Genomic DNA, 24,416 nt, shown 5'->3' with positions numbered 1-24,416 from the left:
ACACAACGCATTCTCCGATGTTGCAGCTTATTATCAATGTCAATCCGAGTAAGGCCTAAGACCAAGAGATTTGTCCTAAAAGCAACCACTAGACTTTCATATCAACCCAATTCGTTCTGGATCCAATATTAGTTTGCCCAAAGTTGTAAGGGTATCCGGCAAGCACTACACTATAATAGAAACGACTTCGGAACAAAAGTTTAAAAACAAACATTTCTGTCATACATCCAATGAGATTAGTTTTTAAAGTTTTTTTTTTTTTTTTTTTTCTTCTTAAATTCTAAGGTGAAAGGTACTGATACATTTTAAAGTTTGATGAATAAAATTATGGTGGATGATGATATTTTAAATTCTTCACTGGATAAAGTCTGAAAATAAATATTCCTGTTTTTAAATATTAAAATAATAGTGTGCCCTTATAACCATATATACGTATAATAAACCATATTTTGTTTATTCAATTTTTTTAATTTCTGAAAATTATAAGGATTTTTTTTTTAAATTTTCAAAGCGGATAAATTATAAACTTTCAATTTTCTTTTTTAATTTGCTATGTGTATATTATTCAGTTGAAAGTATTTAATTATTCATTAAAGACAGATGTTTAATTGAATGCAAGTCTTTTATTGAGAACTATTTACAAATTTATTTACAAATCAAACATTATTTCTATAAAATTTTGACAGAGTTTTCTTCACTAATAGCTGGTCCACAATTCACCAAATATGAGAAGACTAAAAGCACTATGAAAGTGAGCATCTATTCTAGGATCGATCTTGCTTTAGCTGTATGAAAGAGAACATATTGAAAGATTACTATAACTATTGTACTAGGAATTTTTGCAAGTGTTAATATATTACAAAAACATACTAAATTACTGAAACATCTGAAAGCATGGCTGTCAGGGAAGCATAAGCCACAATTAAAACACTTTCCCCCATAAACAGATGAAAGTTCCAGGACATTATCGTATGTGTCAATGTGATTTGACAGATATCTCAAATCTTGCAAAATTAAATGGGGATTTATTTTTATAATTAAAAGAGATGTTATTCAATATTAATAGTGATGAGGGAAAGGAATTTACTAATCAACAAGTTCATGAAGTATTCAAAACTAAAATTATTCATTTTTATCGTACAAGACGGAGAAAGTTGCAGTGGAAAAAGGTTTATTTGAACACTAAAATAAAAAAAAAATATATCTTTAAATGGTTTACATATTCAAAACATTATTATATATTCATATGCTTCAAAATTTACTGAAAAATTATAATAAAACTGTGCACAGCTCCATTTGTATGGGACCAGTAGATTTTACAATGGACAACTAAGAAGACGTATGCCAATTGTATAGGTCCCCTTACAAAGGTTTCAGAACCCAAGTTTAAAACTGGTGACTAGGTTTTTCTTAGTGATGATAGTCATAAATTTTGCAAAGTATTCATAGGGAATTGGTCTGATGAGGTGTTTTCATTGCTCAGGTGATCAAAAGGCACGCTCTAGTACAGTATTATCATTAACATGAGTAAAGTCACATGATACAAGAAACCAAGGTTATATAGCATCAGCCAAAAAAAAAACCTCATTTCACCCATCCACTCGCTCCAAATGTTCTTCTAGTTCTGACTGAATACATTTAAGCTATCAGCTTCTACAACGACAGATGGAAGTTTCTTCCAGCAATCAACAACCCGTTGGCTAAAGGCAAACTTCCGTACATCTGTCTTACAACTGTCTTTCCTCAATTTAAATTTATGCCCTCTCAGGCGATTATTCTCAGCAAGAGGAAGAATCCCGTCAACATTGAGCATGCTCAAACCATTCACGCCTTTATACATCAATCAGATCACCTCGCAGGTGCTTAGTCTTCAGACACCGTAATTTGCGAATTTTAAGCCTTTCTTCATAAGAGCAACCCTTTGTTCCATTCGCTAATCTTGTTGCCATTCTCTGTACTCGTTCCAGGAGCTCTACATCCTTCTTAAAACGAGGCCTCCAGACCCTTTATACAGTACTCGAGGTGTGGCCTGACCATTGCCTTATACAAGGAGATAATCATCTCCTTATCCCTGCTAGAAAAATTGCTGTATATCATTGACAAGACACCATGAGCTACTCTTGCAGCCCATCTGCACTGCTCAGAAAACTTCATATCTGACTGCACAATTACCCCCAGAACCTCTTCATTCTCTACAATGTCAGTGTGGTCCCAAACAATTATGTTACTCTGGGGTTACTGCTTCCCATGTATAGTACTTTACCTTTGTCAATGTTAAACTTCAGTTGCCACCTCTGAGCCCATCTGCTCAACTTTTCTAGATCCTGTTGCAGCACCATACTGTCATTAGTGCCATTAATAACCCGGCCGACCTTCGTATCGTCTGAAAACTTGGACATTAAACCTAATATATCATCAACAATATCATTAATAAATACAGAAACAACAATAGACCAAACACTGAACCCTGGGGGACTTCACTAATAACATTAGTCCATGAAGAGCAGTGTCCATTGATTACCACTCTCTATCTTCAACCTCTCGACCATCCCTTTATCCATAGCAGCAATTTGCCTCCAATGCCACACTGCTCCAACTTGTGCAGCAGACTTCCATGTGCAACAGTATCAAAAGCCTTTCTAAGATTCAAATATATGATATCAAAATTATTCTTTGCAACCAGTTCCTTTGTGACCACATCATAGTATCCGATCAACTTGGTCAGACAAGACTTCCCCTTAACAAACTCATGCTGTATCCGAATTATAACTGAAGTCTTGTCAAGATGATCTTGCAGTATTTCTTTAACCAGTGCCTCCATTAATTTCCCTGGAACAGAAGTTAAACTAACAGGTATGTAATTACTTGTGTCGCCCTTAGATTCTTCTTTGTGAATTGGAGTCAGATTTGCACATCTCCAGTCCACGAGTACCTCCCCTGAGTCCAAGGAAGCTCTCGTAATTATTGCTGGGAGTTTGCTTCACTTCCTTTGCTGCCTCCTTTAATATACCTGGATAGATACCATCCACCCCAGATGCCTTTCTTATGTTTATCTTCAACAATTTCTTCTCCACTTTTCTCTCAGTTATTACAAAATCATCTAACTCACTGCCACAGTTTAATTCACCTCTGGCATTTCCCTCCCTGAATAAGTCCTCGTGTGTGAATTTAGATGCAAAATGCTCATTTAGTTTATTAGCTACCTGATCAGGATCATCAACAGTTGAAACATCGATATCAATTGGACCAATGCCTGGAAGTCTTCCTCATGTTCCGCGAACCAGTCTTGAACAATTCAGGCGGTGTGGCATGGCGCATTATTCTGTTTAAAGACGGCACCGCCAAAGGAAAAGGCCGTTGCCATGAAAGGGTGCACCTGGTCAGCAGTGATGTTTAGGTAAAGTGGTGTAGTTATTATTTGGTTTTTAGGAGCATTAGAAACTAAGGACATATTGCTCCGGGGATATGCGGTGGTCATTCCCTGACCTTTTTTGCATCCTCCGTATTCGGTGGTCACGGGCTCGATCCCTGGTCTAATCAAGAAGCGTGTGCTACGCACTGCTGCTCCTGCCCACCTGGCTACGGAGGCGCTAGGTAAAGTGTCAAGTGTATTCGTGTCTAAAGGCACCACAATCCTCCCCATCTCCGCGTTGCTTTCATTGTGGGTGTAACAGTTCACTGTAAAGGCCAGAGATTTAAAAGTGTATGGATTTTTTAAGTGTAGTGTTATGTATCGCGGTTCTTGTGGTCATTTAGCCGCTAGACTCCTGCTGGGGCCCAATGTTGCCCACACTTGGCCCAGTGGAGGCCGACCTGGCACCCAGTAGTCGGAATATTTTTACTCTGGCATGGCCTGCCACCTAGTTTCCTGAGATTTCAGTGGCTAGGGCCTAAAAAAAAAAGGGTAAACGGTAGGAAATAGAGAAGGCCAAAAGGTTTACATAAGCGCTGTTTAAATTTGGACATTTTTAAAATTTTTGTTAAGTTGTGTGGGGATTACGCTGGTGTGTTAGGCAGAGTAGGGGAGAGATTGAAGACTGGGTGAAAGGCAGAAGTATGGGGACGATAGAGAAGGCGATCCCAAAAGATCAGTGAGGCAGGCCCATTCCTCACCAGATGAAGAAAGGGGTATGGGAGGGGATTTTTTTTTCATTATTCATTTATTAATTACACACAATATAGTCTCAACATTATGTACATAAAAGTATATACATGATTTATATACAAGATATATTTACATATAATTATATGCTCTGACAAACGTTAAACTCTCGTGTGTGTGTGCAAGTGTGTTCCTATTCAGGGTAGCTCCCAGGCATAAGCCCAAATCTACCTTGAGAACTTGGGAATATATAGTCTTTACAAAGCAATCCTTAAAAAGTGTGTTAAATTACCTGAGTCTGATTTTACTGTAGCGCTATTCGCACTTGGTATGGGAGGGGGGGAGGAAACCGAAAAACCCGTCTCTTCCCCCGTCAGGGGTTTGGTAATTAAAAGTGAATAGGGTTAAAGCACCCTATTGAGATCGCCAAATGGCATTTGGCAACAGAGCTGCGATCTGATCCCAGCAGGGATCAGACCAATTATAAGGGCATTGGTGGAATAAATCCCGTCTGTGCAGTCCGGTGTTTGGGGTACGTCTGTGGTTTGTCAGGTCCGTGGTATTAATCTTGAGTGGGTTCCTTCGCTACCTTGTGTCGAGTCCTGCTTGTTGTTTGTTTGTTATTTGGTTTTTAGGAGCATTAGCAACTAAGGCCATATTGCTCCGGGATATGCGGTGGTCATTCCCTGACCTTTCCGCATCCTCCGCATTTGGTGGTGACGAGCTCGAACCCCGGTCTAATCAAGAAGCGTCTGCTGCGTCTACGCACTGCTGCGTCTACGCACTGCTGCTCCTTCCCACCTGGCTACGGAGGCGCCGTCGGATCCTGCGAGTCCCCAAAACTAACCAAGGATGGTTAGTTTTGTTGTAGTGTCTATTCTTGATCCCTGTAGATTGCAATAAGTGGCCTCCTTCGGGTGAACAGTTCCTGGGCGAATTTTGTCAACTCCTTATACTTCTCTTGCGAACCTAAGAGGTTTTATTCTCTGTCGCGAAGGAAGTAAATCAGTTTTGTCGTCCGGAGGTCCTCATAGTTTTCACAGTTGTATATTATGTGAGACCATGTCTCCACTACCCACAACGGGGATCGTTCACTAATTTAAAACTGTTTAGTTTGGCATTCAGGGACCCATGACCTGTTAACACATATGTTGTGTACAGTCCAGGGTGAAACCGTGATGATACTTTTGGGTATAATCTTCCGACATTAGGCAGAAATTTCCCCATTATTTCTCCTTTTGTGGATTCTGACCATCTGCCCTGCCAGACCTGCTGCAGGTGGATTGCGAGTTTTGTTTTCTCTGTTTTCAGTTTTCGTGTAGGGTCAATGGCGTGGCACAGGAAGGTGCAGGGAAGCCTTTTGTGAGATGCTGCATCATGGCACGCACCACCTCAATGTCAGGGGGAGTGCTCCCGCCAGAACCTGTAGAGCATGTATATTCATAGTGCAGCAGTCCCGTATAATAGAGAGTATGACTCCTCGGTATTTCATCTCACTGACTAGTTTGATAGTTGTATTTTCTATTTTAATTTGCGGTGGTCTACAGAGATTTAATGTTCCTTTCAGTAGCCTTGAGGAGGTTTTGCCCGATGAGATCTTAAGAAAATGGGTCTTCATTCAGCCTTGTACAATTTGAAGTGCTCGATTTGCCTGGGTTTCCAATTGAAGTCGTTTGTCTGCGGCAACAGCCAGTATCAGGTCATCTGCGAATGGACTTCCCCTAGGTTGAAGGCCAGAAACTCATCCAGTACCATACTCCAGAAGAGCGGTCCAAGTACCGAGCCCTGGGGGCCCTTGTAAAAGGCCTGGTCAGTTTCTTGTACGGAGTCATTATTTGTATTTTTCTCTAGGATAAATATGACTTCATTATTTTGTAAAGGTTGATCTATATTTTTGCCTTCCTCAGTCTAGCCAGGTCGCTCGGCCACCAGATGGTGTCGAACGCCCCAGCAAAATCGACCGAAATAACCAAGAAATACTTCCTATCACAGGAGGTACTGTCGAGTGCATCTACTGTTGAGGTTCCGATTTTGCATCCAAACTGTGTGGGCATCACGAGATTTGCAGCTCCATAGTGTCACAGGAGTCGCTTGCGAAGCATCTTTTCAAGGAGTTTACTAACAACTGGGAACAATGCAATTGGCCGGTATGATTCGGGTTGTTCCGAAGGCGTCATAGGATTTTTTAGAATTAATTTGACGTTGGCCATTTTTTAGTTGGTTGGAAAGGCTGCAGTCTTCGGGCATGTGTTGAAGAGGTTTAGTAAAGTCTGCGTAATAATTTCCACCTCTAGAAGATCTGGGCCTGGACATTTTTTATTCCTTATTTGTTGCGCTGCCTGTTGTAGTTCTTCTAGGGCAAAAGCTGCTTCCATTTGGTCTATGTGATATGCATCATTTCCATCGCAGATCTGCAGTTGTTTTGATAGTTGCAGGTGTGCTGGTTTTTGGAAAATCACTTTGAGGGTTTTGATGATAGACTGTTCCCTGGTGGTGGCCCATATGCCCTTCAGGGTGCGGGTGGAGGCCATAACCTCACCCCTGGGGAGCTTATTCGTGGTGACTTTGTATAACACCAACAAGGGGTCGGCGTTTCCATTCGTGCTGACTAATTGCTCCCAGGCCTTGTGCTTACTTTTTCGTATTAACTCAGTGTATCTGTTTCTCCCTGCTGCGTATCTTTGAGTGCTGTTACTTACACTTCCAGCCAGGTACGTCATGCCCTTTGGAATTGTTTTCTGGCCTTTATGACTTCCCTTCTGAGGTTGTGGATTTCTCGAGTCCACCAAGGAACTGCACCAGGTGTGGGCAATTTTCGCTTCATCGCGGCCTCACTGGCCGCTATTATGGTCTTGGTAATTTTTCTCTGGATGTCGTCTCGGTCTTCTTGTCGATCCACTTCAATGGGGTGTTGGCATAAGGTTCGAGTCAGCAGCTCCCCAAAGAGTCTCCAGTCAGCTTTGTTTACTGCAAAGCGGTTAAGCATCTGTTTGGCTATTGCCCGAACCCAACTTGACATTCAATTTGATGTTTACGACGAACTGTCTGGCTGTTACCTCACCATTTTATAAAACTGGTTATAAAACAATAGATTTTGCTGTAGATGAATAAATCTCAACTTTTTTTTCTTTTTTTCAATTCGTGGTGTATTAAAAAAAGAGGGGGGAAGAGAGAATATCTCTCTCTCTCTCTCTCTCTCTCTCTCTCTCTCTCTCTCTCTCTCTCTCTCTCTCGTTTAATACGCCACGGGGATTTCACTTTTTTTAATTATTTTTTTTCTTTTATTATTATTTTTTAATATTTGATACTCCAAGGGAACCTCTCTTGTTTTTTTAATACGCCACGGGACCACTTTTATTATTATTTTTTAATATGCCGCGGGAACCCCTCTCTCCTCTCCCCTTTTTTCCCTCTGGAGTGGGTCCCCAGAGGAATCTGGCCCACGTTTTGACAACATCAGGTGGGTCAGAGTCTCGAATTGAGACATCACGAGCACTATTGGGACTGGTCCACCTTCCCGTGGTGTGGACGAGTACCCAGAATCATCTGTCCAGGTGACTGATGCTTCTGGGTAGCCAAGTATAACAGAATAACAGAACATACAAACCGAATAACAGAACATACAAACCTCCGTCGCACACATATCTGGCCCATATGTAGTGATACTGTTCTTCACAGAGATACGAGGCAGAGATGAACTGACGTTCAAGGAGTCGCCCTTTACAAAAACACATATCCACACATGTTGGTGTTCTATCGAGAGATCGGTCGATTTGGAAGGTAATCCCTTTATGGTCAGACGTTGTCCAGGAGTCTTGGACTCTCCAGCCAGTGATGTGTCTTGCAAAGTTTCCGGTAACGTCAATTGTTGCTTCCCACAGAGTGTTACAAAACGTAGGTAGGTGGTGAAGCCTGTTTAAGACAGTCAATGGAGAATTCGCCAGGAACTCCTCGAGACGCTGCCCATTTCCGGTGCCCATTCTGTCCGGTGTTTGGCTGTGCCAAGCCAGGGAGCGGCAGTTTACATCCATCCCTACCAAGATCCGTTGGCCTGGGAGAGTGTCCAACACAACCTGGAGATATCTCGTGGCAAATGTTATTTCTTCCGTCCCCCCCGGCCTACAATACAAGGCAATCGCGTAGAAGGATCCCAGGAGTGATATTATATGGGCACAAGCCGCAGAGCCCGTGCAAAGTTATGTGATACGGGTGGCAGTAATCCCTGAATTGCGGATCACTATGGCCGCTTTTGGGGTCTCGTTCTCAGCCTGTATAATTTTATATGCTATTGGATAGCCTCTTACTTTTTTGGAGTGGGTGTAGGGCTCCTGTAACAAGAGGATGTCGGCATTTTTCTCGGCCGCTATTTTTCTGAGTTGTTCAGGCACTACTCTGGCGTGGTGTGCGTTTTGTTGTAGTATTAACAGCTTGGTTGTATTGAACTTTTTAAATTGTATTGCCATAATCAGTCCTAATTTGGTATAAACTCTTTATCTTGTTGTACGTCGGACAATTTTGGTCACTGATGGAATGAGTATGTTCAAGCTTCGAGGATTTACAACACACAAACCGGTTCTTGCAACTTCTTTGGACAGCTGTTGTATTCATGCCCTTTGCTAGAGCAGTGCCCGCAAGTTGGTGTGGTCTGAGAGCATGCGTGGGAGGTGTGGCCACACCTGCAGCATTTATAGAATTTAGACACGGTCACGTGCTCCCTGAACCTGTGGCTACCCCACTCAATGTAGTCTTTTCTGATGTTTTAGAATCTGCCAAGCGCCAGGAGCCAGTTCAACTATCCAGTTGTTTTCTCCGGACTTTTGACTTTTTTGAATATCTTGGTTGCACAAGATTTCTCATGTCTTGGTTTATTCCTTGTAGATTCCGTGTTACGGCTTCCTCCGCAAGTTGGGCAGGTATCACATCTTTGTTGACATCAAAAATTAAGGTTGATGGCCCTCTTCTCTTGGGTGGATCGGCAGTGATACCGAGTGTGGTTATCTTGGGGTTTCCACGATATTCTTATTATCCTCCCTTGACTCTGTTTCTATTATGACCACTACATTTCTCATCTTCCGAATCGCTTTTATCTTTGTTGTCTTTAAATCATCCTTCAGTTTTTTTTCATTCTGGTGGTTTTAAAATCCCCACTTGTTTGTGTTCCTTCTCTGTCTGCTGGTCTGAAGATCACAAGGTTTGGTGTTCGAAGCAGCGGTTGTTTTCTAGATTGCGGGGCTTTGGGTTTGACTCTGTTGTTTGGATTTCTCAGCGCTTGTGCGTATGTGGGAGTACGCTGTGGAGACTGTGGTGTGAAAAAAAAAAAAAAAAAAAAAAAAACTATAATATATAGGCCACCCGAATAATTAAATTAATCTGCCGTGCTGTGTCTTATGTCTGTTAATTGCGTGTATTCTATGGCCGATTTGTCTGTTTGCTGGACGAAAAACCCCAATTTTCTGAGGAAAGACTGTGGTGTAGGAAGATTCGGCAGTGTCCAGCACTATACAGAGTAACCACAAACAAACTCCCCAGGGGGGAGACCATACCAGCGACGAGGACACGGCAGGGTACTTATACCCGGACCTGGCAGGAAACAATTATTAACATCATGGATACCATGTTTCAAGACCATCTTGCCCCCTCTACCCCAGAGCAGATAACCCTCTGTGCAGACAATGAAACCTACTAGACGACTGCAACAGAAGAACCTTTCACCAAACTTGAACTGGAAACAGCTGCCATGAGGATTAGAAACAAGAAGTCTCCTGGTTCTGATCTTTTGGAGCCAGAGATTGTCAAGAAAGCCGTCGAAACCATTCCAGAGGTGCTTCTTAATCTATACAACCACTGCCACAAGGAAGGCCTGTTCCACCAGGCCTGGAAAACTGCAAACTTGTGCCTCATTCCCAAAAGTCCCAACAAACAACTGGACCTTCCGGGGTCATACAGACCCATAGCACTGTTATCAGTCCTGAGCAAGCTCTTTGAGCACTTATTAAGAAACAGAATAGGGATCCACTACACTGCAGCCGGCTTGCAGTCACCCCGACAATATGGATTTAGGAAGGGATGCTCAACCTTGGATGTCCTGGAAAATATTACAAATGCTGCAACTACCTCAGATCAGAATTACTTTCTGGTCATAGCAATAGACTTTGCTGGGGCGTTTGACACTTTATGGTGGCCAAGCGTCCTGGCCCGACTCCGGCCAGGACGCTTGGCCGGAGTCGAAAGCCAACCTACCATCAAATCTGTATCAAGCCATCAAATCCTATCTGTCGAATAGGTTCGTAACAGTCAGAGCACCATATTGTTCAGTAACAAGAGAAGTATTCAGAGGATGCCCACAGGGCTCAATCCTGGCCCACTCCTATGGAACTTGGTTCTAGATGGCTTTTTGAACCTGGAACTCGGCGACGTCGTTCCCCTAGCCTATGCGGATGATGTGGTTCTGATGCTGCCTGGGGGATCTAGGGCGCAACTGGAGAACACCGCCAACAGAGCAATAGAAACTCTAGAGGACTGGACTAACAACAATCTTGAAGATCTCATCCTCGAAGACAAGATCTATATTATTAAAAGGAGCCCTAGACACCAGACGACCCCCTCAAATCAAGATACAAGGTAACACAATCAAGCTTACCACCGAATTAAAGCACCTTGGAGTCGTACTAGACAAAAACCTGAGCTTTACACCACATATAGTGCACTTACAGAAGAAAATTAGAGGATACTCCGCACTTTTTGCGCGAATCACACGCAAGGAATGGGGTTTGAGGCGGAAAACCCTCAGCCTCTACTATAAAGCTATTTTCCTGCCAGCGGTTACATATGCTGCTGGAATATGGTATCGCAAGGCTACGACTGCAGTGAACCGGAAAAAAGTGGAGACTACACAGCGACACATACTCTTAACCATCTCGAGAGCATGTAACACTGTAAGTACCCACGCACTCCAGGCTCTAACGGGATCCCTCCCTCTGGACCTGGAGATTGTTAAGCATGGACTACTCTATCAACTGACCAAAGGCAGAACGGCAACATGCCTCGACTACACCATAGATCTGTCAAATGATCCCAAAGTAGAAAGGAGCCGTCTCTCCGCTTACCTCCAACAAACTTGGCAGGCCCACTGGGAGACCTCCAGCAAAGGTGCAATAACTAGAAAATTTCTACCCAACATACGGCTGGTATACCCGAATTATCCACCGTGGCTCTCACCAGGGCTCTACACCACCTACCTGCTGACGGGACACGGGGCCATTAGAGACAAACTACAAGGATTTGGACTGAGTGATACACCGTTCTGCCTCTGTGGTGAACGTGAAACGTGGGAGCACCTAATATACAGTTGCCCACTATATGAGGACCTCTATTGCAGGTTCATTACTAGAACACAGCTCAACCTCCGTAATCAAGAAGACCTCGCCATAACTGAAGTTGACACATACAAGGCATTCGCGCAGCTGGCCCAGGACCTCTTCACAAGGAGAAGGACGCTCCCACAGCCTCAACCACTGCAGTAAACAACCATGCCGTGCAGGCCAGCGGAATGTCTACACAACCACGGAAACCTTCCCAGATACTACCATGCAAGGGCTCAGAGAAATGATTGCAGCACATTGCTGCCACCTAGCCATATGGCGATCTGGGCTGGCAACCTTGACCAGCCTGCTTTCACTCCTATTCCTTGGCAGCGGGGGGGGGGGAGATGGCTCGCTGTCTTCTCCTCCTCCTGCCATCCCCCTTTCCCTCTGGTGGGGCGTGGGCATGCTCCACTGACAGCAGGGGCCATCTACCCTATTGACCCCTTACTTCTCTTTCTTCCCCCCAGCCTTCAGTCTCCCTACCCTTCTCTTTGACTATACACCGCGAAAGCCCCACGCATCCAAATTTAAATTAGCACCAAAATTATTGCCCGCCCCATTAGGCCTCTAGAACTTGTCATTTTAGCGTACAATCCCATGGTAATTTCGGGGAACAAACCCCACATACTAACGTAATAGCGATTTTGCAATTATACTACCGCGATTATCTATCTTTTTTTTTAAATCCCAGGAAATTAGGCGGCGGGACCTGCCAGAGTATAATAAATTTCAAGGTACACCTGGCCAGCCTCCTCGTTGGCATAGTACGGACAACGTCGGTCTCATCAGGGGCTCGATGGCCAATAGGCCAGAAGAACAATGGGCACAACATACTACACAACACATGATCCACACACTTTTAAATCTCTGGTCTTGACAGAGTACTGTCCCTCGATACAGCGAACACTCGCGGAGATGGGAGAAATTTCTGGTGCCGTTTGACCCTCAACATACTTTGTACTTTGTGAGGCGGCCAAGGCACCCCACCAGCACTCAATCAGGGATGGAAACTGTCCAGTGTACCTAAAAGCTAAAAGTCTGTACCAAATGAGAATAAACTATGGACAGAGCCCCCTTTAAACAATAACTACAAAGAAATAAGAATTGTCCAACAAAATGCACAGAGAACTAGGGGGGGTAGCCGACCAGCTAAAAGTAAAAATAGAGGAAAATCAAATAGATGTGGTCTTACTTCAAGAAGAACCCTATGTCAGCTCGGGAGTGGTCCCAGGGTGTCCTGCAACGTACAAAACAGTTTATTGCACAACAGAGAACCCTTGGGCTGCAATAATAGTCAGAAATCCAGTTATCAATACCACCAAGATAACGCCACTCTGTACTGCAAACGGTGCCTGCGCACAAATTATAACTCCGCTGTGCCCGCTCTTCTTGTTGTCCTTATATACCTATCCTGGAGAAGATATTGCCCCAGCAATCTCAACTATCCAGACAGCTCTCCCACTTCTTTCAGGGGGCGGTTGCTGCTATCCATGGACACAAACTGCCGATCTGTGCTTTGGCACAGTCACGCACCTGACAGGTCTGCTCATAAGAATGGTGCATGACTCGAAGATTTCTTCCTCACAACAGGACTTCAAGTTATAAACCTCCCTGGTCATCTCTACACCTACAGCGGCCCCCTCTGGGAAAGCAACATTAACGTTACAGCGGCGACTCCAGATATTGCTGTCAAGCTCGCCAGATGGACTGTTCAAGAATCCTGGACTACGTCGGATTTCATTTCTTTGGTTCGCTCTCTGGAACGTACCCCTCCAGTCCCCAGAGATGTGATACATTATAACGTCAAGAAGGCTGACTGAGACGGCTTTTGAACTGAACTGTCAACGAGATTCTCTGACACACTAACTCCGGATGACTGTGTGAAAAGCATTATTGCTACTATCAGAATCGTCTGCGACCTTTCCATCCCACGCAGAAGGCCCTACAGGTATGCTGTCCCTTGGTGGAACCACGAGCTAGACGACCTAAGAAGAAGGGTCCACCATTCTAGGAAAATGTTCCAGCTGGCAAGGGCAACGATGTTTCCCCATGAGATTACCGCAGCCAGGGAAGCTTACCGCACAGTCAGGAATGAATATATTAAAGAAATTCGCAAAAACAAAAAGCAGTCGTGGCAAACTCTGGTGTCTACCTTCGGAAATGTGAACCCCTGGGGCATCGTTTTCAAAATTGTAACTAACAAATTACCACGTGGTGAGGTGTTTGATACAACACTGAAAATAGACGGTACTTCCACCTATACCCGGGAGAACACTATAAATAACATTCTTGATACCATTTACCCTGTTGAAGATGCACCCTTGACGCAACAGCAACAAGAAATTATCAACTAGAATTTAAAATACCACACAGCAACGGTGGAGCCCCCGTTCACCGGTTTTCAGATGGACCTGGAAATTAACAAGATGAAAAACGGAAAAACACCAGGTACACACCTGCTGGAGGTAGAATTTCTCAAAAAATTCTGACACCTGCCCAGCTATACTTCTAAGCCTACTGAACAAGTGCCTGGCAGAGGGCACCTTCCCAGCTTCATGGAAGACTGCAACCTTAAAACTAATTCTGAAAAACTCGGACAAATCACCACAGAACCCAGCCTCATATCTCCCGATCGCCTTACTCCCGTGATGGCCAAACTACAGGAGCGTCTACTCTTGTTTCGACTTTCTACCTGCTACGAGGAACACCAACGCTCCTCAGAAAAACAATATGGCTTTAAAACAGGCTGCCGCACTAAACACGCTATCAACAATCTAATCACCCAAGCAACGCACTCAGCTTTCAAGTACTCTCTTGCTATATTGGTGGACTTTGCTGGAGCTTTCGACCGCCTGTGGTGGCCCAGCGTTCTTCGGAGACTTCGGCAATCAAATGTTTCTAAAAATCTAAATAACAGTTTGAAGTCTTACCTAACAGTCCAACAGAAAAGTACGAGTTTCTAACAAATATCAGACAGTTACCAGATTCATCCACCGGGGATGTCCGCAGGGCTCTGTGCTTGGCCCGTTCCTCTGGTCTATTGTCTTGGACGAGTTCCTGGGCTTGGACCTTGGGGGGGGGGGGGCTGAGCCCTTGGCCTTTGCGGACGACCTTGTCCTGTTGGTGCGTGCGGACACTGGGTTGTCCTTGGAAATTATTGCAAATGGGGCGCTTGTGAAGCTCCAGAACTGGGCAGCCTTGCACAACCTTACCATCTCGGCAGAAAAAACAAAACCTATTCTCCTCAAGGGCAGACTACAAATTAGAAGACCACCTACGATGAAACTAAGCTTCACTCCCATCCGACTGTACACAGAGGTTAAATACTTAGGTGTTTACGTTGACTCGGGTCTTACTTTCCATAACCACCTGAAATATCTCGCCACCAAAATCCGGAAATATGCTGCCATGATCAGGGGGGTGAGCAGAGCCGACTGGGGCCTGAAGCACAAAGCTCTGACCCTCATATACAAAGCATTATATGTTCCGATAGTTTGCTACGGTGCCTCCACCTGGTACAGACAAGCTACACTAGCAAAAAACAAACAGAAGCTGGATACAATTCAACGGTTCATGCTGCTATCAATTAGTAGGGCGTGCCGCACTGTTAGCACCCTTGCCTTGCAAGTTCTAACAGGTTGTCAGCCACTCTACCCAGAAGTAGTCAGGCGAGACCTATATTACCACCTTAGGAAAGGAACACCAGCTGGATCTTGCAAATGATCCCAAGATAGAGAAGCGGAGAATCACTCAACACCTACAAGCGATATGGCAACAGAGCTGGGAAACCACGCAGAAAGGAGACATCACGAGGCGATTCCTCCCAACTATAAACCATACTCACCCAGAGCCACCTCCCTGGTTTTCGCCTGGTCTGCACATGACGTTTATTATCACTGGGCACGGCCTTTCGTCAGAAACTCACAGCTATGGGGATTGAAAGAGACCCACGGTGCCATTGTGGAGAAGAAGTCCTGGGGCATCTCATCTCATGTATGAGTGCCCTGCCAATGACAACAGTAGAATCAAATTTGTTACCGCAATTCAAAGGAATCCGCTTAATCAAGAGTCCTCGCTGCTGCTCGATGAAAACACATACAGGGCATTAACTGTATGCGCAGGAAATCTTCGCACTCAGGCTAGTCAAGATTGCTGAAATGAGAACAACATTGGATCATGCTGCCCAAGGCCTGAATCAGACTTGTGTGGGTTAGCTCCTTCTCTGCTAGAGGACACTGCCCTGACAACTTGCTAATACTTTAAGGGTAGGAACACCGCTGGCACCATTCTGGTGCGGGATACTGCTGAAAACCCCTTATAGGGTAGGATCAGCCGGTACCGTTCTGGTGCGAGACACAGAGTCCACTGGCCTCTGGTGATCATGCAGGAGCACCTGTCCCCTGCTACTTTAACTCCCACTCCCAGACCCCTATTTTCACCTCACAAAGAGCGGACTGCTCCTCAACTTCAGTCCGTCCTCCTTTTCCCTCTTTCTGTTCCTTCTAACTCGTACCCCTGTTCTATGTTCCCCTCCCCCCCCCTTTTTTTTTTTCACTTGGCCTTTGTCAGGTAGCTCAGCAACCCTGGTAAAGGCCAGCCAGAGTATAATGGGCAGTCTGGCTCACCTCCCAGTGGTAGTGGCGGTCAACGTGGGGTTCCACTAGGGGCACGGCGGCCAAACAGCCAGTGACACAACAACAAAACATAACACTACTCTGACAGAAACCAGACATTACACTTTTTATGCCTTTTACAGAGATTCTGTACTTCTTCACAAAGTACCATGGTGCAGATGTGGGAAACCACAGGTGACGCCTTTCACAAAACAATATGCCATATGACATGCTCCTTACACCAGATTCGTCTTCGTCTCAGCTGAAAAGAGAATGGAAAGAACATACAGGAGTGGTAGCAAGTGCAGTAATAGTCAGAAGACGCCTCTTCAAAAATGGACTTGTGGCCGTCGTCCTAAGTCCCTCCTCACACAAAAAAAATGATAAAGGCCCGATTAATTTGGTGTAAGGAGCATGTCAATTGGTAAAGTGTAAAGTGTGTTTAGGGTCAAACGGCACCAGGGGTTTCCCCCATCTCCGCGTTGCTTTCATTGTGGGTGAACCAGTTCGCTGGGAAATGCCAGAGATTTAAAAGTGTATGGATATTGTATATGTGTAGTGTCATGTACCGTTGTTCATCTGGTCGTTTAACCGCTGAACCCCTACTGAGGCCCAACGTTGCCCCACTTTCGCCCCGTGGAGGCGGACCAGGAAACACCAGTAGACTAAGATTTACTCTGGCAGGTCCTGCCGCTTAATTTCCTGAGATTTCGGCGGCTAGGACCTAAAAAAAAAAAAAAATAAAATAAAAAAATAAAATATAAAAATATATATGTATATTTGGTAAATTCGATAAGGAATAACGCTAAATTTTGAAAGGCCGAATGTATGGGCGAAAAACATAATTTGGAGATGATTAAATCAATTCCGAAGTGTAGGGCATTCGCTTGCGTATGTGTGGGTTGAGTGGGTGGGGAGAATGAAGCCAGGGGGGAGAAAAGACAGAAGTATGGAGTCGAGGGAGGAGGCAACCCCAAGTCACAGTGGGTCATGCCCATGCCCATCAGAAGGGAAAGAGGGAATGGCAAGGAGGGGAGGAGACAGTAAGACCGTTTCCCCCCCACCCACCGGGGATAGGGATATTAAAGATGAAGGAGGCTAGGGCGCCCTCTTCAAGTTGCCAAATGGCTTTTGGCAGCTGTGCTGCGTTAAGTCTCTTTTCTTCAACGTCGAGTCGATTTCAGTACAGTCGCTCATGGGGTGAGCCCCGTCCTTGTGTTTTTCACTTTCTTGCCTCAGGGTTTTTCTCTGTAGTAACTCCATTGGATGGTATTTTATGGTCTTGTACAGTTTAACTTGTGGTGGTCTTTCGTCAGACACGATTTATGGTAATTAGCAGTTTTCTCCTCTCGAAGAGGTCCTGCGCATATTGAGAAAGTGCTCTGTATTCCTCTTCTGTGTCAATGAAGTGGGATTCCAGTCCTTTCGGAAGGTAGTGTATCTTTGTGATCAGGATGCCTCTGAGATCTTCATATTCTGGGCAGTTGTAGACCAAGTGATTCCAGTTCTCGACTTCCCCACACGTGCAGTTGGGGTCCTCAACAAGGCCGAACCCGAGCAGCTTCTCCTCAAAGGGGCCATGACCAGTAAGGAGCGAAGTCAAGTGCTTCCCCGGAAAGTACCAGGTCAGTTGCTTGGGGTATATTTGCTGAGGTCGGGGAGGAATTTTCTTGTAATTTCTCCTTTTGTTGTATCGGTCCATCTTTGTTGCCACTCCCGAAGTAGGTATGCCTGCAATCGGACTTTTTCTGTTTTAGTACTACTCGCTGGGTCAATTATGAAATCCTGGAAGGTGGCAGCAACCCCCCCCCCGGCGTGCAGGAAGAGCAAGCCAGCTTTTACAGTCTCCAAATCGAGGGGGAGCGCTCCAGCAAGCACCTGCAACGCCGGTGTGCTTACTTTTCTGCATGCACATGTGACTGAGGGGATAGCCCAATGACTTAAAGGCCCACAACTCAAATTCTTTTTGTGCTTCGCACTTGTGGCTGATTTTATTTACATAACGCGCACACTGCTTCTTGATAGTAGAAAGGAAATCCCGATAAACCGACGAGTCTCGGTCATCCGGAAAGAGTGATGTGGAGAGGAATACGGACAAAAGCAGAGACCCTCTTAGGGAAACCCAGGGCGACGAATGCATAATCATCACAAACCAACAGAACGAAGGGATGGATCCCCGCTCCGGGACCCCCCAAACGTGTAAGAAGAAAAACAAAAAAGGCTCTATACCAAAATTTGAGATAGAAACCCGTTCCCAGACGGAGATAAGGGAAACGCAGGAAAATCTCACAGCGATTACGACAAAGGAGACTAGCGACGACAGGACACAGGACAAGACACAGGAAACCTTCCTGGATCCTACCTTACCCGAAGGTACAATGTATGAAAAATCCCTGTTCCTGAAAACTGCTCTAGAATCCCTCTTTAAAGAGCAAACAAACAGAGTCACCACTGCACTAAGGGCTCAAATAATAACATTGTGGAACAAACTCGATGCACTCCTTGTCGAAGCCTACCTCGAGAGCGAAAGGGCCAAGGCTAAACTGCAAGCCTACGCTGAATGTGGGGCAAAACAAATGCCACAGCGTGCACCCACATATGCACAATCGCTGAGGACCACTGCTCCAGATACCTCTCTACAACTGCCACGTGTGGCAACTACTACAAAACGCAAAACGCTCCTGCCGACTCCACACCTAGTAATATTAAAACCGACCTCAACAGCACAACACCAGACTAGTGAAGAGGTGAAACAAACCATTATGAAGAACCTCTCACAGGATCTTAAGACTACAAAAATCAAATCTGTCCGAAAAATAAGGAATACAGGTGTCATCATTGAAACCCAGACGAAGGAAGACGCAAACGAAATCCTCAACAACCCAAGGATCCAGACACTTGGCTTAGAGGCAGCGTCCCCCAAGAAAAAGGGCCCCAGTATAGTCATTTTTAATACCAGCAAGGATCTAACACCAGAAGCTCTGCAGAAGGAACTATATTCCAAGAACCTTCAGCATGAGTACCCAAACGTGGAACCAACGACACTAATCACCCCAAAATTCCAAACAAAATCCAGGACAGGAGACCACACAAATTGGGTAGTTGAACTTACACCAGAGGCATGGAAAACGATTGCACAAACAACCAGGGTTTTCATACATTGGGGCAGCCATCGCTTCAAAGAGCATGTGTCTGTTCCCAAATGCTTCCGTTGCTGTCGATTTGGACACACGACGCACACCTGTGCCCAGACAGAGCCTACTTGCGGACACTGTGCAGAGAAAGGCCATGAATTTGGCACCTGCCCTAAAAAAGATGATCCGCCCACCTGTGTAAACTGTAAATCACAGAAGATGCCAGCGGACCACTCACTCAGGGACAATCAGTGTCCCATCTACATCAAAGCTAAGGGTGCATACCAAATGAGGATTGATTATGGACGCACGCCTTAGACCTTTTAACCTAGACAGGGTAAACTTCGCGCAGCTAAACGCACAGCGATCTAAGGCCGTGGCCGGACAACTCACCAAGAAAGCGAATGAACAGAACCTCGACATCCTACTTATCCAAGAGCCATATGTGCACAGCCGGGGGGTGAGAGGATATCCCCTATCCTACAAAATAGTTCATGATAATAGAGACAACCCCTGGGCTTGCATCCTGGTTAGGAACCCTAGTATCACTGTAACCAAGATTTCCAGCTACTGTACATCCTGGGCCGCATGTGCCTATATTATAACCCGCTCGGCGAACTCTATGCAGTCTCACTGTACTGCCGCCCAGGGGGAGATATCCTCCCAGCTACCAGGTACCTGCAGAGTTTACTCACAGAATTCCAGAATGCCAGGATCGTCGTGGGAGCGGATGTGAACTGTCGATCCCCGGCGTGGTTCAGCCAAACCCGAGGGCATCACAGCGCCACAAATGGACAACACCTAGAGGAGTTCCTGGCAAACAGTACCTTCACTATACTCAATCAGCCAAATAACCCCACCACCTTTTCCAGCACAATGTGGGAAGCCACAATTGACATTACACTCGCCTCAAGGTCTCTGGCTGGTCACCTCTCGGGATGGATGGTCAGGGAAAGCTGGACCACATCGGACCACAGGGTCATAACCTTCACTCTTCAACGCACCATAGACAGACAACAACCAACCCGACAAATCCAACATAGATATGCCATACAGAAGGCAGACTGGTCTCTCTTCCAGACTACCTTAAGAGAAGCAGCACAAACCCTCCAAATAGAGGGGCTGAGCCCGGACCAGCACCAAACCGCCGTGGTGGATCTCATCACTGCCGCTGCAAACTGCTCAATTAAAAGGAAAAACCCAACTCCAGGGGCCGTTCCCTGGTGGTCGCCGGAACTACAACAGCTCAGACGCGAGGTGAACACAAGGAGAAGACTATTCCAGAGAGCACGACTTTCCTGGCCAGCACCAGAAATAGACCAACTCCGCGACCACTATCGCACCGCAAGAAATGAGTACACGACTCTAATCCGACTCAGAAAACAGCGCTCATGGGAGCAACTTGTTTCTACAACCGGAAACGAGCACCCCTGGGGGGTTGTCTACAGAATAATGACAAACAAACTCCCCAGGGGAGAAGTCATCCCTGCAACAAAGACGCCGCTAGGCACTTATACCAAGACCTGGCAGGATAATGTCAACAACATCCTGGACAGCATGTTTCCTGGACATATTACTCCCACTACACCAGAACAGCAAAAATTATGTCAAGACAATGATACCTATACTACCACCAATAAGGAAGAACCACTTACCATTACCGAACTTCATACTGCTGCAGCAAAACTGCGCAACAAGAAATCACCGGGTATCGACCTACTGGAGCCTGAAATCATCAAGAAGACCATCGAGACAATTCCAGAGGTAATACTCACCCTCTTTAATCACTGCCTTAATGAGGGATGCTTTCCACAAGCTTGGAGGACTGCCAAATTGCGCTTAATCCTGAAAAGTCCAAACAAGCAACAGGACCTTCCGGAGTCATACCAACCAATAGCCCTTCTCTCTGTACTAAGTAAACTCTTTGAACACCTCCTCAAAGTTAGAATCGAAACTTGCTACATGGCTGCAGGCCTAGAATCACAGAATCAATTTGGCTTTAGGAGGGGCTGCTCCACTCTGGATGCCTTGGAAAACATTACCAGAGCTGCTGAAACAACAAACCATAAATATCTACTTGTAATCGCAATAGATTTTGCCGGGGCATTTGACACCCTGTGGTGGCCAAGCGTCCTCGGCAGGCTCCGGAAGGCCAACATCCCGGCCAACCTATACCAATGCGTCAAAACATATTTTGACAACAGAATGGTCGTTGTAGAACCTCCATATCATTCTATTTCCAGACAGATCTTCAGAGGCTGCCCACAGGGCTCAATCTTGGGCCCGCTCTTCTGGAACATGGTTCTCGACAGTTTTCTAAATCTAGACCTAGGTCGTGTGGCAACTCAGGCATACGCGGACGACCTGACCCTGGTACTGCGAGAGGACAGCAGAGCCAGGCTAGAAACTTCTGCTACTCGCGCCATCGACATCCTACAGAAGTGGACCGACGAAAACAATCTCCGCATATCCTCAACCAAGACCAGCTCAATACTGTTAAAAGGTAACCTGGACATCAGGAGACCACCACAAATCCCCATCCAAGGAACTACAATTAAGCTGACAAAGGAACTAAAACACCTCGGGGTTGTCCTAGATAATAACCTCTCATTCACCCCTCATCTGACCTACATTCAGAAAAAGATCAGAAGATACTCTGCTCTGTTCATGAGGGTCTCCCGCAAGGATTGGGGCCTGCGGAGGAGAACCCTCAAGCTATTCTATAAAGCCGTATTCCTGCCTGCCATAACGTATGCCGCTGGAGTGTGGTACCGGAAGGCTACCACGGCCGTCAACAGAAGAAAACTGGACACCACGCAACGGTATATACTACTTATAATAACAAGAGCCTGCAATACTGTAAGCACACACGCCCTCCAGGCCCTGACAGGGACTCTTCCCCTAGACCTTGAAATAGTCTTCCGCGGCCTAATATATCAACTCTCCAAGGGACGTGAGGCTAACCATCTGAACTTCACTTTGGACCCTGAAACTGACCACAAATTGGAACGCAAACGTCTCCTCACACATCTCAACCAGAGCTGTCAAACCCGCTGGCAGACATCAACCAAAGGTGATATAACTAAAAAATTTATTCCTGATCTACAACTGGTGTACCCAAACTATCCACCTTGGCTTTCTCCTGGACTACTCGCCACCTACCTGTTGACCGGCCATGGCGCCATAAGAGAAAAACTCCATGGATTCGGATTGAGTGACACCCCCCTATGCCACTGCGGACTACGCGAGACATGGGGGCACTTGATGTACGACTGCCCACTGTATGAGGATCTCCGCTGCCGATTTATAACCACCACCCAAATAATGCTAAGAGACCAGGAATATCTGATACTAACTGAAAAAGATACTTATAGTGCCTTCACTCAATATGCGCAAGACCTCTTCACAAGAAGGCGGACTCTCCCGCATCCACCACCACAACAACAACCATGAAATGATATGTGGACCTCCTTCGGACAGGACACAGCCTCACGAGTGACTTTCTATTCAGCTGAATTCCAACCAGCCCAATGAGACCGCAGAGCTTTCTGCATATGCCAGCCATAATGGCAATCGGTGCCGGCGCTCTTGCTGGACCCATCTTTCTTTCCCCCTCCCTCGGCGGTATGGGAGGAGACAGGATTTTTTTTTTTTTTTTTTTTTCGCCTCCTGCCTTCTCCCCTACTCGTCAACCCATATTTCGTCCTGGTGGGGCACGGGCATGCCCCACTGACTTATAATGGGGTCGCCTCCTCTATCGACCCCATTTCTTCTGTCTTTCTCCCCCCAGTCTTCAGTCTCCTCTCCCTCTCTACCTGCTCACCAGCGTATATCCCACAGGTCAAAATTTAATAGCTCCAAATTAAGTTCGCTCAAATTTCGGTCTTTCAATCTAGCGATCAACCCACGCAAACGTTTTTTTTTTTTAAAGGTCCTTGCCACTGAAATCTCAGGAAACTAGGTGGCAGGGCCTGCCAGAGTAAATAACTGTAATACTAGTGTACCTGGTCTGCCTCCACGGGGCGAAGTGTGGGCAACGTCGGGCCTCAGCTGGGGTCCGGTGGCTAAATGGCCAGAAGAACAACGATACACAACATCACACACCTCAAGATCCATTTACTTTTAAATCTCTGACCTTTACAGTGAACTGTATCACACCACAATGTAAACTACACGGAGATGGGGGAAACCCCTGGTGCCGTTTGACCCTAAACACACTTTACACTTTACACTTTACACTTTGTTCTGCATGCTCGTGTGGTTGTTAATAAAATGGTCCTTTGTATCATATCCAGAGCTCTCCTATTGACTGCAAGCGTTGTTTTGCTGTACCACATTGCAGCAGCATAAGTTATCGCAGGGATGAAGGTTGCCTTATAATACAACATCAGTGCTGTTTTTTTAATCCCCAGTCTTTTCTCGTAACCCTCGCCACCATTGCCGAGTAACGTCTTATCTTTGTCCTTATATATTGTAGGTGAGGTTGGAAGGATAAGTTTTTGTCTAGGATTACTCCTAGATATTTCATTTGGTTAGCAAGTTTAATGGTCAAACCTTCTATTTTAATTTGGGGTGGACGCCGTATTTGCAGGGTTCCTTTTAGTAGAATAGATGTGGTTTTCGTCGGTGAAATTTTTAACTGGTTTCTTGTAGCCCAATTTTGTATTTTCTGCAGAGTTTCCGGTAGTTTCCAGTTGGGCTCTTGAGTCAACTGGTAGTTTCCAGTTGGGCTCTTGAGTCAGCCTCAATGGTAAGAATAAGGTCGTCTGCAAAGGCCTGGGCTCCGATCAGCCCCCAGGTCCAGGTTCAGGAGCTCGTCGAGAACCATATTCCAAAGGAGTGGCCCCAAGACAGACCCTGCGGGCAGCCCCTGTATACAGATCTTGTGACTTTTTGGTAGTTGGCATTTATTTCTACTTTCCTGCAAGATAGGTAGTCCTCCATTACCTTGTATAGGTTGATAGGGACTGCAGCCACCCTTAGTCTGGCTAGGACGCTCGGCCACCATAGTGAGTCGAACGCCCCGGCAAAATCAATTGAAATGACTAATAGGTATTTTTTTCTGCATCCACTGTGGAGGAACCCAGCTTAAATCCGAACTGATTTCTAGCCGCCAGGTTTGTCCTCTCATAGTGGTTTTTGATTCGCTTGTGCAGCAGTCTCTCATATAGTTTGCTGACCACTGAGAGCAGTGCGATAGGTC

At 45.6% G+C, this 24,416-nt stretch overlaps 1 long non-coding RNA gene across 1 annotated transcript in view; it reads right to left on the bottom strand.

Moving 5' to 3' along the window:
• Positions 1 to 705: 705 nt before the first annotated feature.
• LOC150083161 (uncharacterized) overlaps positions 706 to 24,416 on the bottom strand; it is a 67,839-nt gene continuing 44,128 nt past the window's right edge. Inside the window, exon 3 of the long non-coding RNA XR_016547164.1 lies at positions 706 to 785. This is a non-coding gene — a long non-coding RNA (uncharacterized LOC150083161). The remainder of the gene's footprint in view (positions 786 to 24,416) is intronic.

This window comes from Mastigoproctus giganteus, chromosome 7, assembly GCF_048544385.1.
Source record: "Mastigoproctus giganteus isolate SK-2022 chromosome 7, ASM4854438v1, whole genome shotgun sequence".
Classification (NCBI taxonomy): domain Eukaryota; kingdom Metazoa; phylum Arthropoda; class Arachnida; order Uropygi; family Thelyphonidae; genus Mastigoproctus; species Mastigoproctus giganteus.
This window is presented reverse-complemented; position numbering and strand designations above follow the sequence as displayed.